Source organism: Ahaetulla prasina, chromosome 3 (genome assembly GCF_028640845.1).
Source record: "Ahaetulla prasina isolate Xishuangbanna chromosome 3, ASM2864084v1, whole genome shotgun sequence".
NCBI classification, from domain to species: Eukaryota; Metazoa; Chordata; class Lepidosauria; order Squamata; family Colubridae; genus Ahaetulla; species Ahaetulla prasina.
The window spans coordinates 11441200-11468200 of NC_080541.1; positions in this window are offsets into that span (position 1 = coordinate 11441200).

A 27001-nucleotide genomic window follows, 5' to 3' on the forward strand; every position below is an offset into this window, starting at 1 on the left:
TTTTGTCATGCTTTCTCCCTCAATAGGCTTGAGTGCCTCTTTTGCAATGGTTCTTTTTTCTCCTCTTTTTCCCAGAGGCTTCTAGATATTCCAGCATGTCAAAGATATCAGGCTGGGAAAGATTCATTTGATAAGCAGGGAGGGAGGGAGGGAGGGAGGTGGGTGGATGGATGGATGGATGATAAGTAGATAGGTAGGTAGACAGACACGATAGATAGATATAGATAGAGGGAGAGAGGAAGATCTCTTAAAATCTTGTCAGTTCCATTGATACTGTGGATAGATAATGATTAGATAGATAGACAGACAGACAGACAGACAGACAGACAGACAGACAGACAGACAGACAGACAGAAAGATGGCAGATGATAAATGATAGAGAGATAGAGATAGAGATAGAGGTAGAGACAGAGATAGAGATAGAGATAGAGAAAGAGATAGAGACGTAGGTAGGTAGGTAGAGATAGACAGATACAGTAAAGAAAAAGAAAGAAAGAAAGAAAGAAAGAAAGAAAGAAAGAAAGAAAGAAAGAAAGAGAAGGAAGAAGGAAGGAAGGAAGGAAGGAAGGAAGGAAGGAAGGAAGATACGAGAGATAGAGAGAGAGAGAGAATGACCTTGGAAGGGTGGTAGGCTGAGTCAACTTTGAGCCAGTGAGGATCAAACCCCTGGCAGCAGGGGTGAAATCTACTTACCTTCCCTACTGGTTTGGAAGTGCATGCGCCCCGTGGATGCGGATCCTCTGTGCATATGCAAACCCTTCTGTGCATGTGCGGAGGGTAAAAAACAGGTTATTTCCTGGTTAAAACCAGGAAGTAATGACATCTGGGCGGGCGGATGGAGCCTCGTGCTGTTGTCGCTACTGGTTCTCCGAACCACCTGCCGCCATTGTGTTAAATTTGTACCCTATGACTATCATTAAGTGTTGTAAGTGTTGTACCTTGATGAAGGTATCTTTTCTTTTATGTACACTGAGAGCGTATGCACCAAGACAAATTCCTTGTGTGTCCAATCACACTTGGCTAATAAAAAATGCTATTCTATTCTATTCTATTCTATTCTATTCTATTCTGTTCTGTTCTGTTCTGTTCTGTTCTGTTCTGTTCTGTTCTATTCTGAGGGAAAGGCAGGGGGGATTAGAGATAAAGGGGGTTGTGTAGCCAAAATAAAATACATTCTCTTGAGAACCAAGGACATTCTCACACCTGGACCATGGAAGGAGGAGTGAGGTCACCAGACAACCAAACAGTGTCTTGTGGACTTGGTTTGCGGTTGTGGGAAAACTTTCTCTTTTAATTAGGTGAAAACTGCGAGAATCTTCAGAGTCGGTTTTCACCAGATTTGTGCCAATATGATATATCCAATAAAGCTATTCTTTGAGGAATTCATCTGCCCCAAAATTTTTCTTATTATGGGTCTATTACTTAGAACCCTGATACGTTGTTTCTTGTCGTACCTTCTGGTGTTTTGGAAATAAGTTGAGCCCTTCTTCTTTGTGGCAGCCCCTCAAATACTGGAACACTGCTATTCCAATGTTTAATCCAGTATTTCAGGAGAGAATAGTGTCCTGAAACTCTTTTGCAGCGTAATAGTTCTACTGTTGCAGCTGGTTCTCAGCCTACAAGTCATTTCCAAGGAATGCTTTTTGGAACTAGCACATTTTCCCCACGTGATCCATCTTAATTACCTCTCCCAGATGTGACAGGCTTTCCTCCACTTGAAGTAACTACTTTTCCCTTCTTTCCTTCTATGCTGGCATCTCCCGCAATAAAAAGTACCTTTTGAGAGGCATTTTGTCTTCAGGTTTTCTCCTCAGTGACGTTCTGATGGCTATTATTTTTCCAAAGGCAAGGAACGGCTTCTGAATCTGGACAGCTCTCTGAGAAATTATTGGGGCACTTATTTCAGGAACCCATTCATCATAATCCCCCTATTCAGGTTTGCTGTTCATTCGTTCTGTTCGCATTGTTGCATAATACTCCCTTCAGCCTTCTTTGAAGGAAAAAGGATTTTGAAGGGAAAAAAACAAAACAAAACCAGTATGTTTTAAGAGTCCGGATTCAATGTCATTTTGAAAGGGCAATTATGTAGTTCAACCATATTGTTTTGGAGCATAGTAGGAGAGCGTGATCCAGAATTACATGATGAAAGCATGCAACATGGAAAGCTAGAATGTAAAGACCAGAAGATCATCTAGTCCAGGGGTCTCCAACCTTGGTCACTTTATTCGGAGTTGAAGTCCGCAAGTCTTAAAGTGACCATGGTTGGAGACCCCTGATCTAGTCGAACCTCTTTGGTGAAGGCGTCAACTATGATAAAAAAGTAAAGGTAAAAGTTCCCCTCACACATATGTGCTAGTCATTCCTGACTCTAGGGGGCGGTGCTCACCTCCTTTTCAAAGCCAAAGAGCCAGCGCTGTCTGAAGACGTCTCCGTGGTCATGTGGCCGGCATGACTAAACGCCAAAAGGCGCATGCTGTTCCCTTCCCACCAAAGGTGGTCCCTATTTTTCTACTTGCATTTTGTATGTGTTTTCAAACTGCTAGGTTGGCAAGTAACGGGACCTCACTCCGTTATACGGCACTAGGGATTTGAACCGCTGAACTGCCGACCTTTTGATCAACAAGCTCAGCGTCTTAGCCACTGAGCCACCATGTCCCTCATCAACTATAAGAAGAATCCCTAAAAGGCCCAATTTGAATATTTCCAGGGAAAGAGTCCACTACAGATAATCCTCAATTTATGACCATTTGTTTATTGACTGTTTGAACTTAACAACAGCACTTTTTTAAAAAAAATACTTTTTTTTATTATCCCTAGTAGAAATAATTCGGGTTTTAACTCAATTCCTTGACTCGTGATTTCCTCTGACCATTTTCTTATTTTAGTCTAGTACTTCCTGGCTTCTGGACATGATCACCACATATGAAAAAAATGTACCTTGGTGTTGTGTCTCGCCCGCTTTCACCGCAGCCGGGGCCTTCTTATCTGCTTCCGAACGCTGAGGAATGTCCTAGTATGCCTCCCGGCCCCAGCCCTGGCTCCATGCCCAGACAGGCTGAGGAGGAAGAAGTACCTCCAGCCCCCAGCTCTGGCTCCACGCCCAGGCAAACGGAGCAACTAGACCTCCTTTCCCCATAGCATGTGAGCCTGAGGAAGGTCAATTACCAACAGCTGCAGACTGGAGTGACCCTCGCTTCAGAAGAATTGATAGGCGGCGGCGACAGAAGGAAGGGAGGGGCAGGCCTGGATAAGTGCTGAGTCATGGAGCCACACCCCATGGCCTATATAAAGGATCTGCTTTCTGGCATTCTCTGTCAGGCAAAGTCTAATATATCTTGCTGAAGTCACTTTCTGGTCTCCTGCCTGCCTTGAGAACTTTGCTAGGACTTTGGCAGAGCTGCAGAGGCACGCCTGAGTCGGATTTCCCTGACCCAGTCGTCAGCGGAGGAGTGGGACACGACACTTGGCTGCATTTACATTTCCAGCATTCTGCAGGAATCTATTTGGAAACATTTTCGCCAATCTAACTGGGGGTAAATGCCAAGGGATAATAAGAGGAAACTATAGTTACACGTTGCGGCCAGAATTGCTTATGCACAAAACTGGAAACAGCACGCCCTCCGATGGAATGGTGATTTAAAAAAGAAATTAGATTGTGATGATTGCGCGGCTCAGCTGGGATTGTCAGAACCCTTTCAAAGCATTTTTTTTTCTACAAGCTCTTTGGCCAAAGAGGCTGTAAAAAAATGCTTTGAAAGGATTCTGGCGATCAGGCAACTCACCTGGGATCGTCAGAATCCTTTCAAAGTATTTTTTCTACAAGCTCTTCGAGCCAAAGAGGTTGTAGAAAAAATTCTTTTAAAAGTAAAAAAAAAAAAAGTTGGCCATGCCCACCTAGTCACATTACCTCCCCACCAAGCCATGCCCATAGAACCGGTAGTAAAAAAAAAATTACATTTCATCCCTGGGACAGGCTGCAGCAGCTCAGTTGCTACATTTAACATTGAATTCTGTGGCAGAGAGAATGCTAACTTTTCTCCCTCCATTCAGAACAGAGCTGCTGCTCCCTTTATTGTTCCCTCCTACCCCCTCCCTCCTGGGGACTATCTTAAAGGGACAGGCTGCAGCAACTCCGTTCTGAATGGAGGGAGAAAAGTTAGCTTTCTCTCTGCTGCATTTAACATTGAATTCTGTGGAATATCGAGCAGCCAGAAGAGGTGAGCGGCAAGTGGCCAGGCATGGGTGGGGCCAAGGAGGGGTAATTACTACCAATTCGGCAAACTGATGCCCATAATCCCTAGCAGTTTTCCTGAACTGGTCCGAACTGGTAGGATTTCACCCCTGCTTTAGATAGACTTTTCTATCGGGGAAAACATTGGATAAATACCGTGTTAACACTGTATTAGATCATTGGTCTAATCGAGATGGAAACAGGGCAAACAAGACAGGAAACACAGCCAGGTGAACTAATTCTACTCTGTTGCAAACCTGCACTGACAGAATCTTGCATGTCGGAAAGTACGGTCCTCCCTTCTGACCCCTTACCAGCCTGAACAACTAGGGAGGGTTTCTTCTGAACCTCTTGCCCTGTCTACTATTCAGTTGTGGGCTAAGGTGTCAGCTCATTCACCTTATGCTCACTTGTACCTTGCTATTATGTGGTGACTGCCATGAACTGTGAAGAAGGGGAATGAAGGGAGGGGGGTGCTTGGAGGGAAACTGAAAGTAGAAGCTGCCCCAAGATGCTGCTTCAAGGTCACCCAGCTGCAAAAAGGAGGGAGCATAGCATACCAACCTGGGCTCAGACTAATTGTTATAGAAACATCTTGCAAGAACTTATTGGTGGGCAGCGAGAGGCAGACCAAGGGGTAGGGAGTAGAACTTAGTGATTTTGGCTTGTAACACACAGAATTTTTATTGGCCAAGTGTGATTGGACACACAAGGAATTTGTCTTGGTGCATATGCTCTCAGTGTACATAAAAGAAAAGATACGTTCATCAAGGTACAACATTTACAACACAATTGATGATCAATATATCAATATAAATCATAAGGATTGCCAGCAACAAGTTATAGTCATACAGTCATAAGTGGAAAGAGATTGGTGATGGGAACTATGAAACGATTAATAGTAGTGCAGATTCAGTAAATAGTCTGACAGTGTTGAGGGAATTATTTGTTTAGCAGAGTGATGGCCTTCGGGAAAAAACTGTTCTTGTGTCTAGTTGTTCTGGTGTGCAGTGCTCTATAGCGTCGTTTTGAGGGTAGGAGTTGAAACAGTTTATGTCCAGGATGCGAGGGATCTGCAAATATTTTCACGGCCCTCTTCTTGATTCGTGCAGTATACAGGTCCTCAATGGAAGGCAGGTTAGTAGCAATTATTTTTTCTGCAGTTCTAATTATCCTCTGAAGTCTGTGTTTTTCTTGTGAATCTCAGTTCTGGTTTTGCGTTATTCTAATTCACTTGACTTCTATTGAACTATACCTTTCTCAACAAATGGAGTTAAGGATCATTCTTACTTAGAGGTTCAAGCTGAGGCAGGTCTGACATTCTGTCTCTTATCTGACTTGTTCCCTTGACAGCATCTCTATGCCTCATCTCCCAAGCTCTTTCCAAAATACTATTACACTCGCTGACTTACCAAACAATAAAAACACAACCCATCCTGTTCTTAAAGCTTTACTGTCTAAAATGTGACAAAAATGGAAAGGGGGATAAGGAAATAAAAAGCGAAAACTTCAGCTTTTTGTTCCAAAGATTTTGTTTTTCCAACAGGCCACTAGACTTATCAAGAAAGCCCAGTTGCCTTTTGGAAACGCAGCTTTGGGACAGCCGTGACCTGGATGATTGAGAATCTTCACAAGCATTCAGCTTGTTATTATCCTTTTCAGTTGTAAGGAGCAATCATAAATGGATCAAAAAAAAAATCAAGATGGCAGCTGCGACAATGTGATTGAAGCCCCACCCTTTTAAAATGCAAATCACCTTATAAATAAAATGGGAGCAGGACTTCAACTGTGTAGTTGCAGCTGCCATCAGGGGCAGGGTTTCAAATTTGTAGTTGCGGCTGCCATCTTGATTCTTCGTTACCTTCCCTTCATGGGTACCCCTAAAATTGGAATGAGTGCAGCTGATCTTCTACTCCAGGCATAGATGGTCCATATTGGGCCATTGGTCTCAGTAGCTTTGTGAGAAAGAGCAAGGATCGGACGACTTGGTTGGAATTGAAGTAGTAAGTAAAGAGAATATCCCCACGTTCCATGTTTCTTCCTTTCCCGCAGGAGCACTTGAATTGAGATAAAGTAAATGATAACCTCAGATATAAGTGCTGTTGACTGTCCTCTAGATCAGGGGTCCCCAAACGTTTTGGACCTCAGGGACCACTAAATTCATAATTTTAAATCCCTTGGACCATTAATATGATCAGCCTAATGACCGGCTGGGTGGGTGTGGCTAGGTGGTCATGTGACTGTGTGGGAATGGCCAACTCAATGTCACTTATGTCGAGGGTTGCCTTGACGACCTCTACTTGTCCCTCCCCTCCCAGCCACTCCTTGCCTGCCTGCCCGGGCTGCTTAGGACCCCAACAGGAAGCAGTTGTTGGAGCTAAGCAGCTACCACAAGAAAGAGCTGGCAAAACAGCTCAGTTCAAATTAGATCTGGCTGTCGTGTCCCACTCCTCCTCTGACGGCCAGGTCTGGGAAGTCTGTATCAAGCGTGGCCATGAAACCTCTGCAGCTTTGCCAAATTCCTGTCAGAGTTCTCAGGGCAGGCATGAATCCAAGGTGTGACTTCAGCAACCAGATGAGACTTTGCCTGACTCAAGGAATGCCAAAAAGCAGATCCTTTATATAGGCCATGGGGTGTGGCTCCATGACTCAGCACTTATCCAGGCCTGCCCCTCCCTTCCTTTTGCTGACGTCGCCTCTCCATTCTCCGGAAGCAGGGATTTGTCCACTTTTTGTCCTCCTGCTCAGCTGCTGGCAATTCTAGCTCGTGGCTGGCTTCGTGCTCACATGCTGTAGGGAGGTTTGTTTGCTCAGTCTGTCCAGGCATGGTGCCAGGGCTGGGTGCTGGAGGCATGCCAGGCCGTTCTTCTTCACTATCAGTCTCTGGCTCAGATAGCAGGAGATGGGAGGGGCCCGGCTGAGGAGAGGAGGGCGGGCGAGGCACAACACTGGCTGAGAAGGAGGGTCAGCAGAAGCACCTCACTGAGGACTATGAGCATAGACTTTCCAAGCAGAGGGAAGACCTGCCAGAGTGCAAGGTCAGGTACGGGTGCCTGGAGACTCAGAGAGCTGAGATAGTCAGCCAGTTCCAGGCCATGATGCAGTCCCACTGGAATGAGGCCCTCCAGCTTTTTGCCATCAGTGGCACTTCCCTGAAAAACTGGACAAAATTAAAGATTTTCCTATGATATTTCTTGAACTCCAGAAAAATGTATGTTTTCCTGAAAACTACAGGTTCAAAATCCCATTAGCTTTTTGCAGCTGCTAATTATGTCTTGCTGTTTAGGCTAAGTGGTTTGTTCAGGCTGTGTTTTTTTTCCCCTCTCCAGCTGTCAGATAGATCCCAAGGCAATGTCCAAGGTCAAGAACATGGCTTTCAAATGATGGGGCAGATTTGGGTAACCACGCCATCACTGTTCCATTTGCAAAAGAAAAACAAAACACAGTTCTGGTTTACCATCAAAGCTCTCCAGCAGCCATCACTATCAAGTTCTCTAAGAGAATTTGCAACTGGGTTAAACGACCTGTATACTGCACGAATCAAGAAGAGGGCCGTGTGTGTGTGTGTGTGTGTGTTTGTGTGTGTCTCTCTGTGTGTGTGTGTTTCTCCTATCCCCAGTACTTGGCTCACGAGCTCCCAAACTCCCAAGTGAATCTGAGAATAACCCAACCTGTGTCAAAATGATTTGGGTCTCAGGAAAATACTCATTTCTCAGTTGGATTGCCATAACTTGTATCTTGGCACCACCTATGGATGTCAGTGCAACTGCCGAGTTCCTACCTTGGGATTCCATGCACTCTTTTTGGCAGAGAAAACACAATCTCAAGTTGCTCATTCAACTGCTGATTCAGTTCTACAGAGGAATTATTGAGTCTGTCATTTGCACCTCTACAACTGTCTGGTTCGGTTCTGCAACCCAACAAGAAAGACACAGACTTCAGAGGCTCATTAGAACTGCAGAAAAAATAATTGCTACCAATCTGCCTTCCATTGAGGACCTGTATACTGCACGAATCAAGAAGAGGGCCGTGAAAATATTTACAGATCCCTCACATCCAGGACATAAACTGTTTCAACTCCTACCCTCAAAATGACGCTATAGAGCACTGCACACCAGAACAACTAGACACAAGAACAGTTTTTTCCCGAAGGCCATCACTCTGCTAAACAAATAATTCCCTCAACACTGTCAAACTATTTACTAAATCTGCACTACTATTAATCTTCTCATCGTTCCCATCACCAATCTCTTTCCACTTATGACTGTATGACTGTAACTTTGTTGCTGGCAATCCTTATGATTTATATTGATATATTGACCATCATTTGTGTTGTAAATGTTGTACCTTGATGAACGTATCTTTTCTTTTATGTACACTGAGGGCATATGCACCAAGACAAATTCCTTGTGTGTTCAATCACACTTGGCCAATAAAAAATTCTATTCTATTCTATTCTATTCTATTCTATTCTATTCTATTCTATTCTATTCTATTCATCCTAGGACTTAGAGCAATCAGAATTCTGGTGTGCTACCCTATGCATCATTCTTGGGGCATTTCCACAGCTGCTGTAGGAATTAGATTTGCACTCAGATTTCATTAGTAGCAAAAAATGAATATTTTTTTTAAAAAATGAGATGAATGTCAAAATTTGCTTTGCTGGCTGAGGAACTCTGGGAGTTGAAGTCCACAAGTCTTAAAGTTGCCAAGGTTGATGATTGCTGCTCTATGCCTATGGAAGAAGTCCATCTTCCCACAGACCATAAAGGATATTTGGATACCAGGCACGGACCTCTGAGACCAAATGCATCTCTGTGGAGTACTTTACAGGCCAAAACAGATGGACAAAATTAAAGTCATGAATCACCAGGATATGGAGCTCACCCAAGTAAGTATTTCACTTGTCCAGATTCTCTAGTCTGAAGCAACTTGATAGAGGTAAAAACTGCACCAGCGATCTGGTGGCATCCTTGGTTCTGCTGTAGCATTTTTATTTGCATTGCTTTTAATGAGTTCCAATCTGTTGGGAAGCAGTGGGATTAGATATAGAATAATTAAAAATAGAAGAATTAAAATTCATCTGTCACTATGAAGGATTCCATGACTTAAGCCAAGAATCTGGTGGCCTCACGTTGGGATTCCATCCCATAAAATCTATGAGACTGGCTTCTGTTCTGGCTCATTTGGGATCCACATTGCTCACATCTCCCAAATCTATTTATGTCCAGGTCTTGAAGTTCTGATGTTGCCCCCCACAAGTCATGTTACCACATTTTAGGTGCTTGGCAACTGGTCTGCATTTATGGCTATTTATGCCACCCTATTATAGCACACTATGATCACCCAACCATGATATGTGAACATTTTGTTGGAGACCGGTAGAGGTAGTCCTCAACTTAAAATGGTTCATTTTGTGACCAGTTACAATGGCACTAAAAAAATGACTGATGACCGTTTTTCACATACTTATGACCATTGCAGCATCCCCAATGTCATGTGAAATTCAAATGTTTGGCAACTGGTTCATACTTAATACTAACTGTCACTGTGTCCCAAGGTCATGTCACCTTTTGCGACCTTCTGACAAGAAAAATCAACGGGGAAGCCAGATTCACTTAACAATCATGTTATTATTTTAATAATTGTGGTGATTCATTTAACAACTACAGCAACCACTGGGACTTCCATGATCAAGAACTGCCCAAGGAAAACTAGATCCTTCTCCAGCGGTGAAATCCAATTTTTTTACTACCGGTTCTGTGGGCGTGGCTTAGTGGGTGTGATGTGGCTTGGTAGGTATGGGTGTGGCAGGGGAAGGATATTGCAAAATCCCCATTCCTACCCCACTCTGGGGCCAGCCAAAAGTGATATTTGCCGGTTTTCTGATCTACTTAAAATTTTGCTACCGGTTCTCCGAACTGCTCAAAATTTCCACTACCGGTTCTCCAGAATCTGCTGGATTTCACCCCTGCCCTTCTCCAAATTTTACCTTCTAAATTGTAACAATATTCCATGACAAAATTGGGGGAAACCAGCAGATCCAACGCATTTAGTTTCTATAAAGAGGAGCACTAGGATAAATGCATATGGAATTGTGCACAGAGTCTGTGCAAGCATCTCTACTCTGTAACTAGCAATTTCCTTGGCTACTTTCTATCTGCTTCTTCTCTCTTTCTCCCACCCTGGGGATGGGATTTCCCGTTTTGAAATCAAGGAACTACAAGGCAACTTTTGATCGGCATCTGATTACTAATTTAGATAATCCCTCTGTTTACCTTAGCTGAGGCAATCATGTTGATCAGCAACGTGTAACTCCAATTAGCTGTGCTGGAACTGTTAAAGGGACAACTATAGCCGAGCTTTCATTCAACAGACATCTGCAATTATTGTTGGCTTGTTGGCTTTTGTGATCAACCATGTACGCCGAACACAAAAACCTTTTAGCAAGGAGGGGAATGTTCCTCCGTTTTCTCACTCTGGAGAATCATTATCCAGCAACTGCACTTTCCCCCGCCTTATGTCAAAATATAGCTAAGGGCAGAACCATCCAATTCCATCCAGTCCTTGTTGTTGTTACAATTTTATGATTAAATGAAGTGAAAATTGTACTTAAATGTGTGCAGGCTCAGAATTTTTTCACGATAAGCAAAAAAAAAAAAAAAAAGCAGGAACAGAATATGAGAGTGCTCTATTTCTCTGCTATATCTTATTAGATACATTACATCAAATGGCAGTAAGGGAAAGAGGTAATGTTTCTGGAGTTCTTCTCAACTAAAAGAATAAATATGATTTCCTAGCAATGGAGAAGGCCTCAAACCAGTGATTGGATTCAGCCAGTTCGGGCCAGTTCGGGCGGACCGGTTGTTAAATTGCTGGCTGGCCTCACACCTCCCCTCTCCTCCCCGCCCCTTCTGGGAGTCCCCACACGCCCCGTTTTGGCTCAGAGGTAAATGCAGGGAGGCCTAATAGGCCCAAAACGGGGTATAGGGGGATGCAGTGTGCATTCCTCCCCCTCCCGCCGCTCCCGCAGCCCATTTTTGCTCCTAGGAGGCTGCAAGGAGGCCTTTTAGGCCCAAAACTGTGGGCACCCCCACAGCCCCTTTCCGCTCCCAGGGCAGTGCAGGAAGCCAAGTGCTGCCTGTCACATCCCCTGGACACGCCCACCCTGGCCACACCCACCCAGCCAGTCATTAGGGCAGAAAACCGGTTGTTAAATTATTTTGAATCCCACCACTGCCTCAAACCCAGTGCTATTTATAGATGAAACAAGGATTTAAGTTGCTAAAAAAATCATATTTATAACTGTTTAGCAAATCATATGACATTTCATGACTCAATCAAGTCTGTGATTAACATGTCCAAGCTATGGCCTTCAATTCTTGTACAGATAGTCCTTGACTTATGACTGGCTCCAGTTCCAGCTCATCTTCCCCTGCAGATTCAGGCTCTGACGTGGGCATGACGCTTTGCTTGTCAGAAGGTCTCAAAAGGGGATCACATGGCCCCAGCACACTGCAACCATCCTAAATATGAGTCAATTGCCAAGGGAGGTCTGAATTTTGATCACATGACCGTGAGGATGTCCCATGAAAACGTCTCATAAGTCACTTTTTTCAGTGCTGTTGTAACTTTGAACGGTCACTAAATAAACTGCTGTTTGTCAAGGACTAGCTCTAACTTTTGCATCCTTTGTCCAATGCCTTATTGATGCATTTGAGGTCACTCATACTGCCGTCTACAGATGGCTACTCTGGGATCACTCCACATCTAGAGATGGGAAAAGCCACCCAGCTTTGGCCCCATCCCGTGCGGTCTCTTCCAGATCTATAGTTCTGCATCAGGCAAGATGTTAGATTGTACAGTTTTGTGAAAAGGAACCTTGGGAGGAGAAGACAGTTACAGGGCCTTTGTTTTATTTTTTATTTATTTATTTTTATTTGTCAAACACAACAGTATATATAAGTATAAGCATGAAATAACCATACAAATTGGATACAATCAAAGGGAACATTAGGACAGGAACGGTAGGCACGCTGGTGCTCTTATGCACGCCCCTTACAGACCTCTTAGGAATGGGGTGAGGTCAATAGTAGATAGTCTTTGGTTAAAGCTTTGGGGATTTTGGGAAGAGACCACAGAGTCAGGTAGTGCATTCCAGGTATTAACAACTCTGTTACTGAAGTCATATTTTCTACAATCAAGATTGGAACGGTTCACATTAAGTTGAAATCTATTGTGTGCTCGTGTATTGTTGCAATTGAAGCTGAAGTAGTCTTCAACAGGAAGGACATTGTAGCAGATGATTTTATGAGTTATACTCAGGTCATGTCGAAGGCGGCGGAATTCTAAGTTTTCTAAACCCAGGATTTCAAGTCTGGTGGCATAAGGTATTTTGTTGTGATCAAAGGAGTGGAGAACTCTTCTTGTAAAATATTTCTGGACACGCTCAATTGTATTAATGTCCGAAATGAGGTGTTGGTTCCAGACAGGTGAACTGTATTTGAGAATTGGTCTAGCAAATGTTTTGTTCAAAAAGCCGTCGACACCAAAACTTACGCTGACCAACCGTTGGAAAGCTGAGAGACGATTAGTCAAGGTCAACAAAGGCAATGCTTTTGAAAACGACAACAATGTCAGAAACAAGAAAGATAATTGAGATAGTGAGGGAGGCAACTCCTTCACCTGACAAATAAGATTAATGATCTTGTGTGAAATTAAATAGGCCATGACTCACAGGACATTCCACCAAGGGAGAAATTTGGGACCAAGCTTTGGATTGAAATGACCATCGGTTCTACCTGCCTTAGCAATTGCTATAAAAATAAATATAAGAATTGTCATTAGAAAGGATCTGATTTCTTTTTTAAAAAATTGCAGTTATGTAGCCTAGATTACTGCATAATTCAGTAAATTTTGGAATTGCCTCCTGCTTTTTTCTACATCCCACTGAAATTTCAGTGCTAAAATTCAGCTCTGTAGCTTAAGGTCGAAAATTAACAGGTGAAGGATATTCAGAGAATCCGGGGAAGTCAAAAAGGAGATTGAGCTACTTAAAGACCAAGAAGCTGAAGAAGCTTCTTGGATGAGAAGCGAAATGTCTTCAAAGAAAAACCAAAAAGTCCGGTTGCCTCTTGGAAAATTACCATGGAGCAGAGTCAAAAATTTTCTTTTTCTCACACATCTTCCTTTTCCTTCTGAGGGGTCCTTGGAATTCTCTGAGCTTGGTTGTTTTCTTGCAGATGTTTCATTACCCAAACTAGGTAACATCATCAGTGCTAACAAACTAGAAAACTAAGAAGCTAGCAAACATCTTCAAAGAAAAAAGCCGAAAGTCCAATTGCCTCTTGAAAAAGCATCTTTGGGACAACCATGACCTGGATGACTGAGAATCTCCATAAACACTCACCTAACAAATGTGTCACTTAACAACATAAATTTTGGGCTCAATTCTGATTGTAAGTCTACCGGTAGATAGCATAGTTCTGCTATCCTGGGTGTCAGGAGCTTCTCCATAATCTTCGTAATTCATAGTTGCAACTTTATGACTGCTGGATTCGCAGAAGATTCTGGCTGCAAGTAGAAGGGGGATGTGGCCAGCAGCAACCAACCAAATGAGAATGCCACTATGTAGGGCAGCTTTGGCAACTTTAAGACTTTGTGGACCAACTTCCAGAATTCCCCAACCAGCATGGGGTCCCTAGACTCATGAATTCCCAACACCTGCGTGGATTGCCAGATTCAGCCACCTGCTGTGCATATTCTATAATTAACCTAAAACCTGCCAGAAAGGAAAATAAGAAGTGTCAAAGTCATGTCATGATCCGCAGATAAAATGATAAGCTAATTAAACTTGCTTTATTTATTTTTTCAAATGAAGCCATCTATGTAAATTTGCTTTCGACACCTGCCTATCCTCTGACAATTTCAAAGATCATTTCTCTCTTTTTTCCTTTTTCTACATGTTCTTTCTCCCTTTTCTCCTTAACAGCTATTTCTTTTTTCCCCGCTTCAAATAGCATTTTATTTTCACTTCCCCTTTCTTATTTCTTTTTTAACTCGATGGCGGCCTAATATCACTCAGCTTTTTAACATAGCTACCCACTTGGTAAAAAAATGACGGGCATGCATGAATCTGAAAAGCACGAAATATAAACATCTCCATGATATTAAATTATAAATTCATTTTCAATAAGGTGTGTATGTGTCTAGAAAAGCTGCAATTCATAGCCTGCCACATCATTCTCCTTTTGCTGAAAATAAACTTTTATTCAAAAATAAAAAAAAAATAAAAAAAGGAAGATTGGATGTAAAGGGTAAAGAAATCCATTTATATCAAATTGATTCCAGCTGCATAGGAATCTAATCAGAGATCTGTCTCATTACTGCATAATTTTGCTTTTTAAATAATTGTGTGAAAATTCACATCTACTTTCCTTAAGATGTGCTTATTTCTATAGTTTTCCAATAGAACAGAACAGAACGGAACGGAATAGCAGAGTTGGAAGGGACCTTGGAGGTCTTCTAGTCCAACCCACTTCTGAAGCAGGAGACCCTACATCATTTCAGATAAATAGTTACCCAACATCTTCTTAAAAACTTCCAGTGTTGGAGCATTCACAACTTCTGGAGGCAAGTTGTTCCACTGATGAATTGTTCTAACTGTCAGATAACGTCTCCTCAATTCTAAGTCGCTTCCCTCCTTGATTAGTTTCCATCCATTGCTTTTTGTCCTGCCTTTCAGTGATTTGGAAAATAGCTTGATTCCCGGGGTGAAATCCAGCAGGTTCTGACAGGTTCTGGAGAACTGGTAGCGGAAATTTTGAGCAATTCAGAGAACCAGCAAATACCACCTCTGGCTGGACCCAGAGTGGAAAGGGAATGGGAATTTTGCACTATCCTTTCCCTGGAGTGGGGTGGGAATGGAGATTTTGCAGTATCCTTCCCCTGCCATGCCTATTAAGCCACACCCACCAAGCCACACCATGCCCACCAAGCCATGCCCACCGAACCGGTAGTAAAAAAAAAATGGATTTCACCATTGCTTGACTCCCTCTTCTTTGTGGCAACCCCTGAGATATTGGAACTGCTGTCATGTCACCCCTAGTCCTTCTTTTCATCAAACTGGACATACCCAGTTCCTTCAACCATTCTTTGTATATAATAGCCTCCAGTCCCCTAATCATCTTTGTTGTTCATCCCTGCACTCTTTCTGGAGTCTCAACGTCTTTTTTTTACAACCATGGTGACCAAAACTGGATGCAGTATTCCAAGTGTGGCCTTAGCAAGGCATTATAAAATGGTATTAACCCATCACGTGATCTTGATTCTATCCCTCCATGGTAGGTGTCTTCTGAGCTAAGAACAACAGGATAAAATTTCCCCCCCCAAAAAAAAGAAAACATCCAGAAAATAACTAGGTTCCGACCCACATATTAGCTGAGAAAATGTCACTTAGCAGAATTTAAAACATAACCTCCAGCATTGTATGGAGCTTGGTAAAATCTGACAATTTACAAACATCGGGTGAAATAGGAGGCACAGCTTTAGAGAAAGTGGAAACTGCCTGTTTATGTGGAAGCAATGTGGCACTTTTGATATCGGGGTGACATCTATAATAATGGATGAAAATCCATTTTTAATAGTGGCTTGACATTTGGGAAACTTCTATTTATCGTCCTCTCTCTCCCCCCCATCCCGCCCCGAAGCTTTCCGCGGACTACCGCTCAGCAAATAGCATCCAGAAACAAAGTCAATAGCTTCACAAGTGTAATTACAGAAATGTGGATGAAATAGATTGGAATGTCCTCCCTTTAAATGCTGTTTTTGTTTGAGGAGGCCAAAGCTGGGCCTGTTGTGTCTTGTCCGCTCTCACCGCAGCCAGGGTCTGCTTATCTGCTCCCGAACACGGAGGAATGTATGCCTCTCGGCCCCAGTCCTGGCTCCATGCCCAGACAAGCTGCAGAGGAGGGGGCACCTCCCAGTCCCAGCCCTGGCTCCATGGCCAAGCAGGCTGCAGAGGAGGGAGTATCCCCCGGCCCCAGCCCTGGCTCCATGCCCAGGCAAACGGAGCAGCTAGACCCCTCCCCCTCCTCCACAGCATGTGAGCCTGAGGAAAGTTTACTTCCAACAGCTGATTGGAGTGACCCTCGCATCAGAAGATTGGATAGGCGGAGGCAACAGAAGGAAGGGAGGGGCAGGCCTTAATGAGTGCTGAGTCATGGAGCCACACCCCATGGCCTATATAAAGGATCTGCTTTCTGGCAGTCTCTGAGTCAGGCAAAGTCGAACTTATCTTGCTGAAGTCACTTACTGGTCTCCTGCCTGCTCTGAGGACTTTGCTAGGACTTTGGGCAGAGCTGCAGAGGCAAGCCTGATTCGGATTTCCCTGACCCGGCCGTCAGCGGAGGAGTGGAACACGACAGGGCCCTTCTCTAGGATTTGCAGAGTTGCATTAACAAAATGAGACATCTGATTTCAACGTGCACATTTGACTCGTCGGATGTCTTTGGTTCCATGCAAAGTTTTCTTCAGACGATTATTCTAACCCTGATAGACCCATTATTCTAGGCTTACACCCACACGATCTAATCAATGTTTCATTTGTATTTTGCTTTCTTTTCTCTGCTGAGCATCTCCGCAACAACAGCCCGCAGCCCTATCTCATTCTGGATCTTGTGTGGTGGTTGTTTCTGGAACTTTTGATTTAATTTAGGGATACTGGAATGTCCATAAAGATTTAAGAACTGCCACACACACCCTTAAGTCAACAACCAGAGAAAGCTGTCCGTTTCAATCTACCAAAGCATTGAACATAGAATAATAGAGTTGACAGGGACCTTAGAGGTCTTTTAGTCCAACCCTCTGCTCAAGCAGGAGACCCTTACCATTTCAGACAAATGGTTGTCCAGTCTCTTTTTGAAAGCTTCCAGTGATGGAGCACCCATGACTCCTGAAGGCAAGCTGTTCTATTGGTTGATTACTCTCATCATTAGGAAATTTCTCCTTAGTTTATTTTTATTTATTTATTTATTTATTTTGTCGTAACAATATATACAAGCATTGCATAAAGGATTATATAATATATAAACATATATATGAGGAGAAACAAGGTACTATAAACATATATATATATAGGGGGAGAAACAATAGGACAGGAACGGTAGGCACGTTTGTGCTCTTATGCACGCCCCTTATGGTCCTCTTAGGAAAGTGGTGAGGTCAACCGTGGATAGATTTTGAATAAAGCTTTTGGGGTTATGAGAAGAGACCACAGAGTCAGGTAATGCATTCCAAGCATATATAATTCTGTTACAGAAATCGTGTTTTCTGCAATCTAAACTGGAGCGGTTGACATTGAGTTTAAATCTGTTGGTAGCTCTTGTGATATTGTTATTGAAATTAAAGAAGTCATTGACAGGAAGGACATTACAACGGATGATTTTATGAGCTAAACCCAGGTCCTGTCGAAGGCGACGAAGTTCCAATTTTTCTAGACCCAGGATATCAAGTCTGGTGGAATAAGGTATTTTATTGGTTTCGGAGGAGTGGAGAACTCTTCTCGTAAAATACCTTTGGAAACGCTCAACTGTGTTGATATCAGATATATGATATGGGTTCCAGACAGGAGAGCAGTAATCAAGAATTGGCCTAGCAAATGTTTTATATGCTCTGGTCAGTAGTGTGGTGTTTTTTGAAAAGAAGCTACGTAGAATTAAGTTAACAACTCTTAAAGCTTTTTTTTGCTATATAGTTGCAGTGGGCTTTGGCACTTAAATTGTTAGATGTAAAAACTCCAAGGTCTTTGACAGGGTGGGGGTCATCTGCGAGACAATGTCCATCAAGCATGTACTTTGTGATTGGGTTCTTTCTTCCAATATGCAAGACTGAGCATTTACTGGTTGAGATTTGTAGTTGCCAAACCAGTTCTAGGTTGTTTCTCTCCTTGGTTAGTTTCCATCCATCGTTTCTTGTCTTGCTTGTTGATGCTTCAGAAAATGACTCCATTGTCTTTGTAGGAGCCCCTCGAATATTGGAACAGTGCTATCATGGCGCCCCTAGTCCTTCTTTTCATTAGACTAGACAGACCCAATTCCTGTAACTGTTCTTCGTATGTTTCAGCCTCCAACCCCTCAATCTTTCTTGTTGCTCTTCTCTGCACTCTTTCCAGATTCTCAATTGTGTTGTAAATGTTGTACCTTGATGAACGTATCTTTTCTTTTATGTACACTGAGAGCATATGCACCGAGACAAATTCCTTGTGTGTCCAATCACACTTGGCCAACAAAAAATTCTATTCTATTCTATCCTATTCCGATATCTTGTTTATATTGTGGTGACCAGAACTGGATGCAGTATTCCAAGTGTGGTCTTACTAAGGCTTTGTAAAGTTGCATTAGAACTGCATATAATCTTGATTCTATCCCTCTAGGATTACATTGGCTTTTTTTTTTTTTTGTGCTGCTGCTGCTGCACACTGTTGGCTCACATTTAAGTTATTGTCTAATAGGACTCTAAGAAGTCTTATGGTGAGTGCTTGAAATGACATATTTTAAAGGAAGAATGCTTATTATATCCACTGTTCATTGAAGATGGGTATAACAGAAGAATACTAATGTTCCTATCTTAAATTATAGGCAGAATTACTGCAATGCTCTCTACATGGGGCTCCCCTTGAAGAGCACCCGGAGGCTCCAGTTGGTTCAGAATGCAGCTGCGCGGGTGATAGTGGGAGCCTCACGTTGCTCCCATGTAACACCACTCCTGCGCAGTCTGCACTGGCTACCTGTGGTCTTTCGGGTGCACTTCAAGGTGTTGGTGACTACCTTTAAAGCGCTCCATGGCTTAGGGCCAGGGTACTTACGGGACCGCCTGCTGTTACCGAATTCCTCCCACCGACCTGTACGCTCTCACAGAGAGGGACTCCTTAGGGTGCCATCCGCCAAGCAATGTAGGCTGGCGGGCCCCAGGGGGAGGGCCTTCTCTGTGGGGGCTCCCACCCTCTGGAATGAACTTCCCCCTGGACTTCGGCAACTGCCGGACCTTCGGACTTTCCGCCGCGAGCTGAAGACCTATTTGTTTGTTCGCGCAGGACTGGCATAGGATTTTAATTAGTTTTAATGTTTTAATATTTTATAATTTATGGGGTTTTATTCTAAATGTTTTAATTCGGCCATTTGTGTAATAAGTTTTTTAATTCCTGGTTTTATGTGTATATTGCTGTCGTTTTTATTTTGTCTGTAAACCGCCCTGAGTCCCTTGGGAGAAGGGCGGTATAAAAATTTAATAAATAAATAAATAAATAAATAAATAAATAAATAAATAAATAAATAAATAAATAAATAAATAAATAAATAAATAAATAAATAAATAAATAAATAGAATTACTGTTCTACGAGTAAGTCAGAGTCAGTCAGAGATGAAAGCCTGACTAGGTAGCTCAGTGGCTAAGACACTGAGCTCATTGATCAGAAAAGTCAGTAGTTCAGCGGTTCGAATCCCTAGTTCAGGTCTCCTGCATGGGCAAGAGGTTGGACTAGATGACCTCCAAGGTCCCTTCCCACTCTGTTACTGTTACTGAGTTTAGAGTAAGTATGGAGGCCTGAATCTACAAATCTTCTAATATCACAGATTACAGGTATCCTCAAACAGTAAACATTTGTTTACTGACTGTTTGAAATTATAACACTGAAAAAAAAAATTATTTACATCCATTGTAGCATTCCTAGGGTCACATGATCAAAATTTGAGTGCTTAGCAACTAGCACATATTTACGATTGTTGCAGTGTCTTAGGGTCATGTGATCATCATTTGTGAGCTTCCCAGCTGGCTTCTGACAAACCAAGTCAATGGGTAACCCAATTCGCTTTTTTTTTAATTGAAAAAGTTTTAACAAGCAAAAACATTTCCCCCCCTTTCACCCCCCTCCCCCCCCACAAAACCCCCTCCCTTCACCACCACCACCACCACCCCGGCTTCCCGGGTCAATCACAAGGTATTGTTATACATAAACCAAACATAGAGTAAAATTTTCCCTTCTAATCCAAATTTAACCTCATCCAAATCTTTTCATTTCCTAACCCCCCCATTATATAAAATAATACATCCTAATTATTCAAAGGCAATCTGATATTTCTTAATCTGATATCTGTTTTGTAGATAATCAATCCATTTTTTCCATTCAATTAAATATCTTTCCTGCGTATTGTCTTTCAAAAAAGCTGAGATTTTAGCCATCTCAGCCAAATTAGTAACTTTCAATATCCATTCTTCTATTGTAGGTAACTCTTTTTTCTTCCAATATTGTCCAATCAACAGTCTTGCTGCTGTTATAAAATTCAGAATCAATTTAGTCTCAATCCCTGTACAATCCGTTATAATTCCCAAAAGAAAAAATTGTGGCAGGAACTTTATCTTCTTCTTCAGGACATTTTGAATAATCCACCAAATTCTTATCCAAAAGGCCTTAATTTTCTTGCAAGTCCACCAAATATGAAAATATGTAGCGTCATCACAGTCACACCTCCAACATTTCGCTAGGATATCAGGATACATACATGATAATTTTTTGGGATCTAAGTGCCATCTATAAAACATCTTATAAAAATTTTCCCTTAAATTCTGTGCTTGTGTAAACTTAACATTTCTAACCCAGATTTTCTCCCATGTTTCCAACATTATTGGTTCCTGAATATTCTGTGCCCATTTTATCATACAATCCTTTACGATGGGTAACCCAATTCACTTAACAACAGCATGATTCACTTAGCAACTGCACTAAGTTTGCAAACAGTAGCATGGCTTGTTGAACAACTGCCTCGCTCATAAGTCAAGGGAACTGCCTGTACTTAACTCCATGACATCACAGCCTGTAACGGATGGAGTAAACACCGATTCCTCTGGCTTTACTATAAAAGGCACTAAGTGTAGCAAGAGGAATAAACGTACAAACATGAAAAGAGATGCTAGTTACAGCTACTTTGATTTTCAAAATTAAACGCTTGTCAAGTGCAAACTGAAACTAACGATTAAAGATAATGTTAGTTTTGAATCCCAGCAAAAGGGAAAAGGGTAATTTAAAAATCTTCTTTAGGATTAAGTTAATAAAAGTCTCTTTTAAATTAAGCTTGATTCCTGCTCACTTCACAGAAACACATTTTATGTTCTTTTCTGGGCAATGCTATCCAGGCCACTTGCCATTGTCTGTTTTTATAATGTTTTCTCATCCTTTTCCATTCGTGATGGTCACCCATCAGGGAATAGACCAGAATCAATTGTCAAAAACATTCCTGATGATCAACCCATCCAGAGGTGGGTTTCACATAATTTTACTACTGGTTTGCCACGCACCAAAAATGTGAGCTCATGCACGCAGCTTGCACGTATCTGCGTGGCTTAGAAAAACCATGGGTACATAGGATGGCATAGTGCCAGGTCGCCACTAGCTGTTTGCCCAAACCGGTCAGAACCAGCTGAATACCACCACTGAACCCATCTGAGAATTGACCAGGATCAACTCTGTCAAGAACATTCCTGATGATCACCCATCTGAGAATTGACCCGGTTTTTTCAAATTCAGCCACTATCAGCCACCTTTGGCTTTATGCTGCTATCATCTGTCTTGAAAAGTCAGTATCTGATAATTTGGATGGAAATGTTCAAGGTGATCACAGGAATGACAGAGTTGCAGTGGTGGGATCCAGCTGGTTCTGTCCGGTTTGGGCGCTCCGCCCACTGGTCTGGATGTAATGCGTGAGCACTGCGCATGCATGGAAGGCCGTGCGTATGCACGCATGCTCACATTTGTGAACCGGTAAAGAAGGTAAGTGAATCACACCTCTGCGGCGTTGCAACATGTTACTAGAACGGGTAACACAAAAACAAAGCCAGGAGTCTTGTACCACATTTTCTGATGAACATATTTTATGGCACAGTAGCTCCCCAAAACTTATGCCTTTTAGAATACAGAATAATAGAGTTGAAAGGGACCTTGGAGGTCTTTTAATCTAACTGCCTGCTCAAGCAAGAGCCCTTATCAGAAAGTGGACTAACTTCTGATCTTTCACCATATGCAATAATATAGAAATATAAAAACAAATATAGGAACAATGAACAGCACAAAAAATAAATAGACTAAGATCTGATGCAGAACAGGGGTTGTGCCTTCTGTCATTGAACCAGTCACCTTGTCGGAGAGAGACCGGCTGAGCTGGAGGGAGGAGTCAAGTGGGGAATTAGTCTGGAATCATTATGTAGGCATAAGAGTGCAAAGTCTGACATCTCCCCACCTCAATGCTGTTGAACTAGACAGTCTACCCATTATAAAGTTACCAAAATCTAGAAAGAGTGCGGAGAAGAGAAAGAAAGATAGATGATTAGGGGACTGGAGGCTAAAACATATGAAGAATGGTTGCAGGAACTTGGTATGTCTAGTTTAATGAAAAGAAGGACTAGGGGAGACATGATAGCCATGTTCCAATATCTCAGGGGTTGCCACAAAGAAGAAGGAGTCAAATTATTCTCCAAAGCACCGAGGGCAGAACAAGAAGCAATGGGTGGAAACTAATCAAGGAGAGAAGCAACTGAGAACTAAGGAGAAATTTCCTGACAGTTAGAACAATTATTCAGTGGAACAACTTGCCTCCAGAAGTTGTGAATGCTCCAATACTGGAAATTTTTAAGAAAATGTTGGATAACCATTTGTCTGAAATGGTGTAGGATTTCCTGCCTGGGCAGGGGGTTGGACTAGAAGGCCTCCAAGGTCCCTTCCAACTCTGTTGTTGTTGCTGTTGTTATTATTATTATTATTAAGATTGAGAAACACTGCTCTAAAGATGGACTGGAAGTTGATCCAGAAATAATCTTCAGTCCAATTTGGTCTTTGTAATTTTTCAGCCATTTTCTTGAGATACGAGCAGAGGAGCCTCTAACTTTCTCAAGATGTTTGTATTTTATATTTTCATATTTGGGGCTGATTTTATGGTGGCAGCAGGACCAAAGGCATGCTGTTTTCTACTTCCATTTCCCCTCCCACCACCACCAAGTCAGTTTGACTTGTTGAAGCTTCTTGGAAAAAACATAGTCCAGTTTGTCTTTTTGAAAAGCACCTTTGAGACAGGCAATTTGAGTGCTGTGCAGTGATTCAGATCCAAGGAGAACTGGTGAGTCAGAACATACCTGGGAATGGACAATGTGCTAGTCAGCATCTCCTTAAATCAGACTTATCTCTTCCTGAGATCATGGGTGAGTTTTTTTTAAGTCATTGCCAACATGTGTGACATATTCACTCCTGCATTCTCCAAATTACCTTTTTGCCTTAAAATTGAAATCACTGAAAAACCAAACCATTGCAGATTTAGGCTGCAAAAATCCAGAAGGCCACTAGAAGAGAGTAAAGGAATATGGAAACATGTATTGTGACCAGTGGTGAGATTCAGCAAGATTGGATCGGTTTGGCAGAACTAGTAGTTAAATTGCCGGCTGGCCCCACCAGTCCCCTCCCCGCCCCTTCCAGGAGTCCCCACCCGCCCCATTTTTGCTCCCAGGAGGCTGCAGGGAGGCTTACTAGGCCCAAAACGGGGTGTGTGGGGTGCGGCAACCCCCCCCCCCACCGTGGCCCATTTTTGCTCCCAGGAAACTGATTGTGACTCTTTGCTGTCATTTAAGGGACAGTTGGATTTTTGTAAACACATCTGGCAGCCCTTCCATTACAGAACCAAGCATCCACCATCCTGCACTAATGCATTTGACTTTTATTTGTTAAGTAAAGGTCTTTGCATTTGTCTTCATTAAATTTTCATTCGGTAACCCTGAGTCCGTTTCTCTAACCATTCAAGGTGGTTTTCCCATTGTGTTTCAGTCTTTTATCCCATCCACTTTTGACTCCTCTGCCAGTCTGATTAACATTCCCGCTACCTCTTCATCAAAGCTCTTAATGAAAAAGATTAACAAAGAATTTTCTTAACCAATAAAAAGAACGCTTTGCACCAAGCTGAACTTCGAGGAAAGGGAAAAAAAAAAGTTCCAAGTAACCAGCTATTTGCAATTTGTTCTTCTCTTCCTTTTTGCTTTTCAGAGCTGTTCAAAAGGTTTTCCACCAGTCTTCTTCCCTTGGTGAATTTCAAACGGAACCAGGAAAGGGAGCCATCCCTTGATGGGGATCATCAATACACCTTTATAGGTTTTTTTTCCTTCTCTTTCTGCTTTTGCCTTTCATGCAATGCTTTAATCTTGACTTAACAACATCACAGCTCACCACTTGACACCTGAATTTGTAAAATTCTAGCCCACTGCTACAGATGCAATCCCCACACAAATGTTTTGATGAGTCATTTTTTATTTATTTTTATTTTATTTATTTATTTTATTTGTCACAACAGTATATATAAGCATAAGCATGAAATAACTATACGATATATAAGCATATATATAAGCATAAGCATGAAATAACTATACGAATTGGATACAATCAAAGGGAACACTAGGACAGGAACGGTAGGCACGTATGTGCTCTTATGCACGCCCCTTACAGACCTCTTAGGAATGGGGTGAGGCTAATAGTAGATAGTTTTTGGTTAAAGCTTTGGGGATTTTGGGAAGAGACCACAGAGTCTGGTAGTGCATTCCAGGTATTAACAACTCTGTTGCTGAAGTCATATTTTCTGCAATCGAGATTGGAGCAGTTCACATTAAGCTTAAATCTATTGTGTGCTCGTGTATTGTTGTGATTGAAGCTGATCTTCTTCCCCCTAAGAACAGCCTTGAAATGGGTGATATCTGAGATGCTGATAGATTGATTGATTCAACTCTGGGTGGGTGCGGTTGGAAGCATATTTTGGGCAAGGTGGGATCCTGTCTTCCGGTTACAAGCCAGCCTCTACCACAGCCACTTGTTTTCCATATTTGGCATCGGCTTTGGCTTTTGGTCCCTGAGTTCCTCTCAGACAAATCAGCCACTAACAGGCACATAGTGGTAAACAACGTCTACATGCCATTCAAAAGAGACCATCAAAGCATCTTCTGGCCAGCAATCGACATCTAGATGAGCAGAAATTAACACCAAGATTAACACTGGACCAATAATTAAGAAGTATATAATACCCAATGAAGGAACTACCAATTCAGATAAACAATCAAACAGTAAACAACAGCCTAATCAAGGAACTACCGAGACCACTCACAGTAATACTGACAGGACATTCTACAAGTATATGTAGGAAGTTAGCACCCACCCCAAATATTAAAAAGGGAGAATATTATTTGTCCCTGGATGAGAAATGGAGAAACATGTTTTTTAGGCAGGAAGCAGACTCACTCTTAATAGCCCACACCCTCCTCAATAGCCCACAGCAGATGTCAGCACTTAAGAGATAAAGAGATAGCTAGGTCTATTCATAAGCAAACCCAAGATCCAACAGATACCCATCTAGCAACAGAACTCGCCACATGTCACCTGGGAAGATTGCATCACCTAGCAAGGTTCAACCAAGCCTGGGACTCAAAAGACAACCTACAAAGTTACCCCTGCATGGCCCCGTGGGAGTCTGACAACCAATCAGAATACAAGCTCAAATTCAAAGCCGAACAGAGGGTATAAATCTCTCTCTCACCCATGTGCTTTTTTGCCCAGGATCTCAAAACCATGTGGTCCTGTCCACCATTAAACCATCTTTTCAAGCAGTCTCCATGTTTCCAGTGTCTTTCTCCCCACTTGGAACTGAATCCAGATGGACATTTTTTCCAGAGGTGGATTTCAGCAGGTTCTGACCAGTTCTGGAGAACCGGTAGTGGAAATGTTGAGTAGTTCAGAGAACCGGTAGTAAAGATTCTGACTGGCCCCATCCCCATCTATTCTCTGCCTCCTGAGTCCCAGCTGATCAGGAGGAAATGGGGATTTTGCAGTATCCTTCCTCTGGAGTGGGGTGGGAATGGAGATTTTACAGTAACCTTCCCATGCCATGCCCACCAAGCTATACCACGCTCACCAAGCCACACCCACAGAACTGGTAGTAAAAAAAGTGGAAACCCATTACTGATTTCTTCCAACAATTATAAAATGAGAGCAAACCCCATTCCCTTCTAGCACTGATGAGGTTGCCTAGTTTGGTAATGAAACATCTGACAAGAAAATAACCAAGCTCAGAGAGCACCAAGGGTCTCACAGGAAGACATTTTTTTAAAAAAATCTAGTGTGTCTAGAGGCATTCTTCAGCTATTGTTGTATGACTCCTGGCCCACTACACAAAAAAATTACCTCAAAAAAAAGTAACCTCAAGTGAATGCTAGAGATGCGTTGGTAATAAACTTGGTTGTGTTTTTGGAAGGCAGATTCTTAGCATATTGGTTAAACCTAGCCTTCTGGCTATTCTGTTCTATTGGTTAGTTATGTTTGAAATTCCCTTTTATTTAGAAGAACTTATAAAATGAATTTCAAAATTCCTACTGTTATTTTTCCTTTCTTTCTTGGCTTCCTTAGATGAGTACGGATGATCACAAATGGACGGACATTAAATACCCCACCAAAAGGTTCCTTGGCATTTTGACATTAAAATTTCTGTTTACAGCATTTGCTCAATCTATCTTCATATTCTCAACCGATTGTTGTGTGGTGAGTTACAGAGTTGAATCTAATCTTGAAATTTTGACATTTTACAAAAGAGACACTCTCATAGTATATCCCTTAAATAAAACCATGACAATCTGGACACCAATGAAAAATTGTGACACAGAACATTTTGGGTTCAGACTATTTTCATAGCTTGATTTGGACA